Source organism: Ovis canadensis, chromosome 2, assembly GCF_042477335.2.
Source record: "Ovis canadensis isolate MfBH-ARS-UI-01 breed Bighorn chromosome 2, ARS-UI_OviCan_v2, whole genome shotgun sequence".
NCBI lineage: Eukaryota > Metazoa > Chordata > Mammalia > Artiodactyla > Bovidae > Ovis > Ovis canadensis.
The window spans coordinates 93986603-93996850 of record NC_091246.1 but is presented as its reverse complement, the minus strand read 5'-3'; the positions used below and the strand labels follow the sequence as shown (position 1 = coordinate 93996850).

The window sequence follows — 10248 nt, the reverse complement described above, 5'->3', positions numbered from 1 at the left end:
ACAGTTACTTTGGGCTTCCCCAGTTGCTCAGAGGTTAAAGCGTCTGCCTGGAATTCAGGAGACCTGGGTTCGATCCCTGGGTCGGGAAGATCCCCTGGAGAAGGAAACGGCAACCCACTCCAGTACTCTTGCCTGAAGAATCCCATGGAGGGAGGAGCCTGGTAGGCTACCAGTCCATGGGGTCGCAAAGAGTCGGACAGGACTGAGCGACTTCTCTTTCACTTTCACTTTTATCTGTTTGATATTTAACCTGTTCAGATGATACTCACTCTGTTAAAACAATATTTGACTACTATTAGTCGATTGATTGAAATAGGCACAGGTAGTATTTTTTTTTTCATAATGCTTATGATATTTCTCAGAGAAGGTAATAAAATTCCAGGGAAGTTTGAGGCCTTATGATAATTAGAAATGTTTTACACTGATAGACTAAGATCATTCAAAGAATTAGTGGACAATAAAAGCATAAATTAAATTTTTATCTTAGCCCAAATAATGAATTTTGTAAGAGCTGAAAAAGATTTATGGCTAAATCTAAGTGGAAGCAAGGGAGAAAAAAAAAAGAGAGAGAGAGAGTACAAATTTAAGTACAAATGAAAGTTAAGTTAGAAGCAAGGTGCCAATGCATGTTTAAGAAGTGGCCGTTCTTCTCTGCTCCTGTTATGCTTTGTGCGTCACACTTAAACATGGAGTTTGATCCCTAATAGATTTGTTGCTTAAATAGACATACTAGCAGTATGAGGGTACCGAATGACACAGCCCTGCTCTGTCTCCTGTTTAATGATGACATGAATGGGCCTGAGGCTACTGTGCTTCTTGACTGAGACATCACAAATCTGCTGCAGACTTCTGAAGGAAACAAATGGTATTTGCAAAGTTAAAACTGGGTCCTGGACCTTTCTTGAAGGCAGGATCTCAGAATTACCACAATGATAAAGCTCACTGGGAGACTTACAGTAACAATGCCCGTAAGGGTGCAGCATCTTAGAACTTCAGAAACTGTGATGTTAAAGCCATTTGCCATTTATTTAGGATTTTTAAAATCATTTTATATAATAGATTTGACTTTCAATCAGAAGCATCTCAAAATTATATATAATAAAAGGTACATTACTGCTTTAAATCAGAACTTGAGTATAAAACAAGTATGGCACATGCCTAGGAGAAGGAATGAATCAATATATTTAATCCAGTTCTATGAAAACTATGCTTGGAGGGGTGGGAGGAAGAAAGAAGTCTTATGAATTGTAACTGATTCCTTGAAATCCTTAAAACTGATTGGTAATAACTATATCTAATAGAAGTAATAGGTTCTATTAGGGCTATTTACTAATAGGGCTCTATCTTCAAAGTTGTAAACTTCCGTGAGTAAGAAGATCCATTTAATTGCCATCCTCTCTCAATTTATTCATCTGGCCAAGAAACTGAAGTTAAATTTATCAATAATGTTCACTCACAAAACAGGCTGTGTTTCCAAAGATAGTTAAGTCTGTGAATTAAAACTGGATGAAGTCACTCACTTAGTCGTGTCCGACTCTTTGCAACCCCGTGGACTGTAGCCCAGCAGGCTCCTCCGTCCGTGGGATTCCCCAGGCAAGAATACTGGAGTGGGTTGCCATTTCCTTCTCCAGGGGATCTTCCTGACCCAGGGATCGAACCCAGGTCTCCTGCATTGCAGGCAGATGCTTTACCCTCTGAGCCGCCAGGAAAGCCCATAGACTGCCAGTTTAGCAATTTCTTCATTAAACCACTCACTACTAAATACAGTAATATCCTGCTCACATTAATTCAAGTATCCTCTACAGTTATAATAGCAACAGAATTTCAATGAGTAACATGACACTTCAATAGTTACTGTGTGATGACTAAAAGCTTCACCCCAGACCACATCTAGCCATTTTTCCTCTATATCCAGCTTTGTACTCTAGGGCCTGTGCATTTGCTGTTCATTCTGCCTCAGATGTTTTTCTCCAGGCTTTCAGTGGCTGACTTCCACTAGTCACTTTCCAACTGAATGTTGTAGAAAAGGTCCATTTCAGGATGAATCCATCTAAACATGCCTATCTAAAGCAGTGAAAAATTACCGTATCGTCTTTGATCTACCACTCACCATATCTTCATTTTTTCACTCTATAAGTTATCTTATTTGTGTATTTGTTACTTTATTAACTTCCTTTTTAAGGTCAGAGAACTTCCATATTGTGCGCTTCTATGTAACTGGGACATAGGACAATTCCTGACACATATTTGTTGAATAAATGAATACATTTATTAATTAAAACTTAACAGCAAACTTCAACCTTCAATACTCCAAACATGTACTAATTTTCTTTATTTTTAGATGAGGGAAATTAAGTTCAAAGACATTAAGTAAGATGCTCAAGTTCTCATAAACAGAAAATGCTAGAGCTTTGATTAAAAGCCACATCCGAGTAAGCTTGAGAGATTGTAGAGTTAACTTCTATTACTTCAAAATTATCCCTTCTTCTGTAAATCAGAGCTCAGTTTCTTTTCTTGTTCTCCAGATAGAATCTACTTTTCATCTCTTACCAGTATTGAGAAATGGACTCAACAGAAGGATAGAGGAAAGATTTTTTTCTCACTTACCCTATAGTAAATTAATCAAACATCACAATAGACTTATAGTCTCCCATCTTCATCTGATGCAATTCCTGCTTCTTCCTCCTCTGCCCTTCTTCTCTCCTTCCCTCTCTTATTTCCTCTTGCTCCTCCTCCTCTGCTGCTTCTCTTAGCCGTCCCCTCCCTCTCATGCTCCTTCTTCTTTCCTTCTTCAGAGAATTCAGGCCTTTTCAACATCTCTTCCAAATTAATAGAAATATCCACTGAGGCAGTCAAGAAACAGCCCTCATAGAATCAGCACTTATCCCAATTCAAGTCCATGTGAGAATTATAAAGGGGGAAAAAAAGTGCTTTTAGTCACATCAGGTACATCTTGCTTAGGCACCTTAATAAGTATATTAACTAACTCTTTTCACGGTGGCATTTTCACTCCAAAGTGTTCTGACTAAAAGAATAAGAGAAAAGGAGGCCTCCCTTCAGGTAGGCTCATAATATAGAAGCCAAGGGCAATGCAAGTTTGGTGAGGTAATATCTTCAGTATCCAGGATAAAATTCTAGATATATTGAGAGGTTTTATGCTGAATATGCCCTAGCACATGCATCTTTTTGTCATAAGTGGCAAAATCAGGCTTTTAATGAAATCTTCCCAATGAGCCCCTGGAGAAGTCACCTTAATTTATGGTCACACTGTAGATGATTCCAAAAGTACTTTCTCTTGAATAATATACGGTTTAACTTATTTTACCCTTGTTTTTTGTTTTTCACTACCCAAAGAGGACAGTGTCCATTGTGTGGCTGAAGCTATTTTGAATTAATAGCCATGGTTCTGAATCTTGCCTCCACAAATAAATACTAAGAAATAAGATTTGTTTTAGAGAAAATGAAACTCAATAAGAAAAAAAAAAGAAAAGAAAATCAAGACCAACAAAATGATACATATATTTATAACTGCACAACCAGGCTTATGGCATAATGCATTACAGTTTCACAAACAATCGATACAAATTATTGGATATAAAATTACTTTTTGATGACCACTGTGAAAATACAAGCTGTTCAAGTCATTCCTCACACTATTATTGATTTTACTCTACTTTTTCTATTGCATTTTTAAAGTACTTGGTGTCAATTTTTAAGTCTCTAGTCTCTAGTAAAATACTAAGCAAATTCATGTAGACTAGAATTTTCTAAGGAATGTCAAGGAAGAAGAGATTCTTGAGAAAACTTTGCTTTGAATTTCACATTCCAACAAGTATCTCTTTTTTTTTAAGATTCAAAAATGTCTTCAAAGTCACCTCCAATAAACATTTGAAACTGTTACATCATTTTAAGGCTAGCAGTAATTCTATTTTTATCATATTTTTTCCATAGTGTAACACTTTGTTGTTGTTGTTGCTTTTTTACTCGCTAGGTCATGTCTAACTCTTTTCCAACCCTGTGGCCTGTAGCCCGTGTTGAACGGGACTTGTGTTTCCTGCATTGATAGGCAGATTCTTTACCACTGAGTCGGCCAAGTGGTTCCCATGAAGATGGTAATGCTTTCTCTCAAACATGAAATCACAGGCAATTGTCATGTTTAAATACAGGATTTCTGTATTTTAAATGCTTATTTATCAATTAGTATTTAATATTAATTTAGGATCATTAAAAATTAGATGTAGCTGCCTCTACGACCAAATTCTAATAAAGCTAGTAAGTTTCCAACAAAATGTTTTAGGCTGGGGTCCAAGAAAACAGGGCTTCCCAGGTGACTCAGTGGTAAACAATCTGCCCGCTAATGCAGGAGATTCAAGAGACTCGGATTCAAAACCTGGGTCGGGAAGATCCCTGGGGGTAGGAAATGGCAACCCTCTCTAGTATTTCTGCCTGGACAATCCCACACACAGAGGAGTCTGGTGGGCTATAGTCCATGGATCTCAAAGAGTTGGACACGACTGAGAGACAGCATACATATACACATCTTCCAAGGAAACAGATCAGTTCAGTTCAGTTGCTCAGTCACGTCTGACTCTTTGTGACACCATGAATCACAAAACGCCAGTCCCCCCGTCCATCACCAACTCCCAGAGTTCACCCAAACTCATGTGCATCGAGTCGGTGATGCCATCCAGACATCTCATCCTCTGTCGTTCCCTTCTCCTCCTGCCCCCAATCCCTCCCAGCATCAGAGTCTTTTCCAATGCATCAACTCTTCACATGAGGTAGACAAAGTATTGGAATTTCAGCTTCAGCATCTGTCCTTCCAATGAACACCCAGGACTGGTCTCCTTTAGGATGGACTGGTTGGATCTTCTCGTAGTCCAAGAGACCCACAAGAGTCTTCTCCAACACCACAGTTCCAAAGCATCAACTCTTCAGCACTCAGCTTTCTTCACAGTCCAACTCTCACATCCATACATGACTACTGGAAAAACCATAGCCTTGACTAGATGGACCTTAGCTGGCAAAGTAATCTCTGCTTTTGAATATGCTATCTAGGTTGGTCATAAATTTCCTTCCAAGGAGTAAGTGTCTTTTAATTTCATGGCTGCAGTCACCATCTGCAGTGATTTTGGAGCCCCCAAAAATAAAGTCTGACACTGTTTCCACTGTTTCCACATCCATTTCCCATGAAGTGATGGGACCAGATGTCATGATCTTCATTTCCTGAATGTTGAGCTTTAAGCCAACTTTTTCACTCTCCTCTTTCACTTTCATCAAGAGCCTTTTTAGTTCTTCTTCACGTTCTGCCATAAGAGTGGTGTCATCTGCATGTCTGAGGTTATTGATATTTCTCCCGGCAATCTTGATTCCAGCTTGTGCTTCTTCCATCCCAGGGTTTCTCATGATGTACTCTGCATATAAGTTAAATAAGCAGGGTGACAATATACAGCCTTGATGGACTCCTTTCCTATTTGGAACCAGTCTGTTGTTCCATGTCCAGTTCTATCTGTTGCTTCCTGAACTGCATATAGGTTTCTCAAGAGGCAGCTCAGGTGGTCTGCTATTCCCATCTCTCTCAGAATTTTCCACAGTTTATTGTGATCCAGACAGTCAAAGGCTTTGGCATAGTCAATAAAGCAGAAATAGATGTTTTTCTGAAATTCTCTTGCTTTTCTGATAATTTAGCAGATGTTGGCAATTTGATCTCTGGTTCCTCTGCCTGCACAAATTATATCAGGAGGGCCCTTAATAATATCTTCAAAAGAGTTAAATAGGCAGAATTGGGCAAAGAGAGAATTTTTCAGGTCAATGCTAATTCTTAATTCCAGGTCAGTTAGGTCAACTATTTCTAGAGGGAGTTTGGCAGCTGGAAAGAACCTCTGGACTTGTGTAAGTTAAGAAAAGGGGAGTCCATGAATTTGTATCATTGCTTTAATGACTCCTTAGATGCAAGTCAACCCAGGGAAGACAGAAGGTATGACCTCAGGGAGGACAACTACTTTCAAACAAAGCCAGTTTCCTAGAATAGCCTGTGAAGGAATGAATGGATAGAAGAATGAATGAAAGGAATGAAAGGATAGAGGAATGCCTCTGTCCTCAAAGAGACACCTGGATGCTATACCACAGTGTACACTCTAAGTAGTAAAGGGGTATTTTTATATTATGAGACCACACAGTCTAGAATTATTTGCATACGAGAGCTTGGTAACTCCTTAGCCATTCATATCTTTCCTCTCTCTCGATGCCTACTTCTCTGAAAATAATTTTTACTTAGGTCTTTCATTCTATCCTTTGTTTATCCCTCCTTGAATTTCAGTTTCTATCTGAACTTCTGTTGGTTTTTTTTTTCTACCTATTTCAGAATTTCAATTGAAAAACAGTGGTCTTTGAATATTTTGCTTGAGTAATGCTAAAATAATTTTCAAAATAACCATGGACTGGACCCCTCACACATTTTAAAGATAATTTTTATAATTTTATAATTTATTTAAAAGCATGTAAAGAATATAATGTGTGGTGAACTTTAAATATTGAATATTATAAAAATGAATTCCATCTTGATATTAAAAGTATTACATAGCATATAAATATAAGAAATATTAATATAAGGCATAGTTCTTAGCCTATGGTATCCCAAATTATTCTTAGATAATTGAGACATATATCTGAAAAAAACAATTAGTAATGAAAGGAAGAATATGACACTATGGAAATGAGTTAGTGTGAATATCCAGTCTATTGTGAAATAAGATGGCCATTCTACTGCCTAAAACATTTCAGTTCTTTCCAGTGTCATTGGGAAAAGATGTAACTTTTCAGCCACACATACTATACTATTTTTTCAGCTTTTATTTCTGCTGTATATTTCTTTATATTGAGAGAGTAAATCCTAGGCAGGTAGATAAGAAGTCTGAGGTTTTCAAAGAGGAGATCATTTCAGTTGAGTTCAGTCGCTCAGTTGTGTCAGACTCTTTGGAACCCATGGACTACAGCACACCAGGCCTCCCTGTCCATCATGAACTCCCTCAGTTAACCCAAACTCATGTCCATTGAGTCGATGATGCCATCTAACCATCTCATTCTCTGCAGTCCTCTTCTCCTCCCACCTTCAATCTTTACCAGTATCAGGGGCTTTTCCAACGAGTCAGTTCTTTGCATCAGGTGGCCAAAGTATTGGAGTTTCAACTTCAGCATCAGTCCTTCCAATGAATATTCAGTACTGATTTCCTTTAGGATGGACAGGTTGGATCTCCTTGCAGTCCAAGGGACTCTCAAGAGTCTTTTCAAACACCACAGTTAAAAAGCATCAATTATTCAGTGCTCAGCTTTCTTTATAATCCAACTCTTACATCCATACATGACCACTGGAAAAACCACAGCTTTGACTGGACCTTTGATGGCATCTGGACCTTTGTTGGCAAAGTAATGTCTCTCCTTTTTAATATGCTGTCTAGGTTGGCCATAACTTTCCTCCCAAGAAGCAAGCACCTTTTAATTTCATGGGTGCAGTCACCATCTGCACTGATTTTGGAGCCCCCAAAAATAAAGTCAGTCACTGTTTCCATTGTTTCCCCATCTATTTGCCATGAAGTGATGGGACCAGATGCCATGATCTTAGTTTTCTGAATGCTGAGCTTTAAGCCAATGTTTCACTCTCCTCTTTCACTTTCATCAAGAGACTCTTAGTTCTTCTTCACTTTCTGCTATAAGTGTGATGTCATCTGCATATCTTAAGTTATTGATATTTTTCCTGGCAATCTTGATTCCAGCTTGTGCTTCATCCAGTCCAGTGTTTCTCATGATGTACTCTGTATATAAGTTAAATAAGCAGGGTGACAATATACAGCCTTGATGGACTCCTTTTCCGATCTGGAACCAGTCTGTCGTTCCATGTCCAGTTCTAACTGTTGCTTCCTGACCTCCATATAGGTTTCTCAAGAGGCAGGTCAGGTGGTCTGGTATTCCCATCTCTTTCAGAAGTCCAGTTTTATTTAAAGATGGCTTTTGAAAGCCATCTCCATTTGGCATCTCAACATTGCCTGTGGCCTCTCAAAATGTTTTTCCAGCTTCCATCCTTCCTCCCTCCATCCTCTCTCTTTCCTTTTTCTCTTCTCTTTCCCCTCCTTTTCTCTTGACTTGACTTTAACCAAGACACCAAAAGTTCTGTGAGATGCCGCTTCTCTTGTTCCCCAGCATCCCATATGCTCTTTTCTCTTGGTCCTTATCACACAGTGTGTCATTACCTCCCTGTATCTCACGTCAATTGCCAGGATCTCTGAAGCTAAGGGCCTTCTAACTTATTCAGTGTTATATATCCAACAATTAATACACCATCTGGTAAACAGTTCAAACATAATTAATATTTATTGAATAAATTAGTTACTGAATTATAAAATTAATAAAGTTAACTATTAGAGGAGGTAACCTTTAACATTTAAAGAATGTATGAGATCTTCCCTGGTGGCTCAGATGGTAAAGCGTCTACCTACAATGCAGGAGACCCAGGTTCAATCCCTGGGTTGGGAAGATCTGGAGAGAGAGATGGCAACCCACTCCAGTATTCTTGCCTGGAAAATCCCAAGGACGGAAGAGCCTTGTAGGCTACAGTCCATGGGGTCGCAAAGAGTCAGACACGACTGAGCAACTTCACTTTCGCTTTCATGAGAATTGTACTGGAAGACAAAAAGTAAAGGATTTCTTTTCTTTCTTTCTTGAAAGAAAGTTTCATTTCTTGAAATATGACTGTTTCTTTAGAAGCAGGCTACTTTTCTAGAACTACATCCTAAAACCTAGCACAATATTAGTAGAAAAATAACAAGTTATGCTGTCCTGGCAAATTTAAGTAATATATCTTTACTGAAAAAATATAAAGATTCCATTTCTCTATCTCATCCCCCTCTTATCCCTCCCAGTATAGGACTTCCACAAGATGGAAATAAGTTTTCCTTCTAGGAATTAAAACTTAAAACAAATACTAGATAAATAATAGATCAGAGTAGTGATAAGCAAATCCATTTTTAACTGAGTACTCTCTATGTTACAAGTAGACTTGTTTCACACATTTATGCCACACTTAATCCTGTGGCTAAAAAAACAAAATTTCTAAATTTGCTCTATCTCTTGGGTTCTGTCTATAAAATGTAAATATGTCTGGTTGATTGAAGTGTCCAGATGTTTTGGTGTGATATAAAAACATCTTTAGACTACCAAGTACTTCACAGCAATAATTGTACTTTAAATAGCTGATAGAATTATTTTATTGTTGACAGTTTTGAACCTAATTTTGGTAGAATATTGTTCTCTTGGAATAAAACTATTTTCAGATTCATTTTTCTTGCAGAATATAGTAAAATGCATTTGTGCCTCCAGCTGCTTTTTACTGAAACAGTTTGTAAGGTCTGCTGATATAAAACTTTCATATCTACACTGGCTATGAGACTACCAGAATTCTTTTTTATCTCTGGCACTGACCATTTGATTGACTCTGAACAAATCATACTATGATCCTGGTCTCAGTTCTTTCATCTATAAAACTAAGACATCAGTGAGGTGATTGCTAAGGCCCTTTTCAGTTCTAGTATTCAATGACATTATAATTTCAAATCCTACCTAAAAAGAGATATTGTGACATTCTTAATTGAGTTAAGAATCTATGGTTTGTGCTACAGATTTTGATTCTCCCACAGGTGAAGGAAGAGACTTCTGTAATACAATATAATCTGTTCCAGTACATCTAGACTTTGCCCCTTATTTTCAGAAGCCTCTTAAATTTGATTAAGTTTACGATAAAGAGGGTATGGATTATTTGAGCATAAAGCCCATTTATAGCTCATTTATTTATCCATTTTTATTTCAGCCTGTATCATTTTCCTATAGGTATGACTGGTAAGCAAGACTGTAGTCACTCAAGGACACATATCTTAGCTATCACGTTGGTAACAAGAATAATGAAACAACAGCTGCAAGCATTTATGAAACAAACGATTATGTGTCAGACATTAGTAATGTAACAACCCTAAGAAATATGAACTATTATCTCCATTTTTAGTGATGAACAATCTAAGTCTCAGGGGTATTGGAGACTTTTAACGTCTCTGCAACACCATTTCTAAGGGAAGCATAGAATTTAGGGCCAATGAACAACGATTATTCTGTGTGAACTCCGTTCAGTTTAACCCAATTCCACAACAGAGGTCAGAAGTAAGAACAATTGGTTCTTAATATGGAAAATACTAAATATTAAGA

The 10248-nt window shown here is 37.8% G+C and overlaps 1 non-coding gene across 1 annotated transcript; it reads left to right on the top strand.

Moving 5' to 3' along the window:
- Positions 1–8457: 8457 nt before the first annotated feature.
- On the top strand, positions 8458–8529 carry TRNAC-ACA (transfer RNA cysteine (anticodon ACA)). Its single transcript has one exon. It is a non-coding gene; the product is annotated as a tRNA-Cys (tRNA).
- Positions 8530–10248: the final 1719 nt, after the last annotated feature.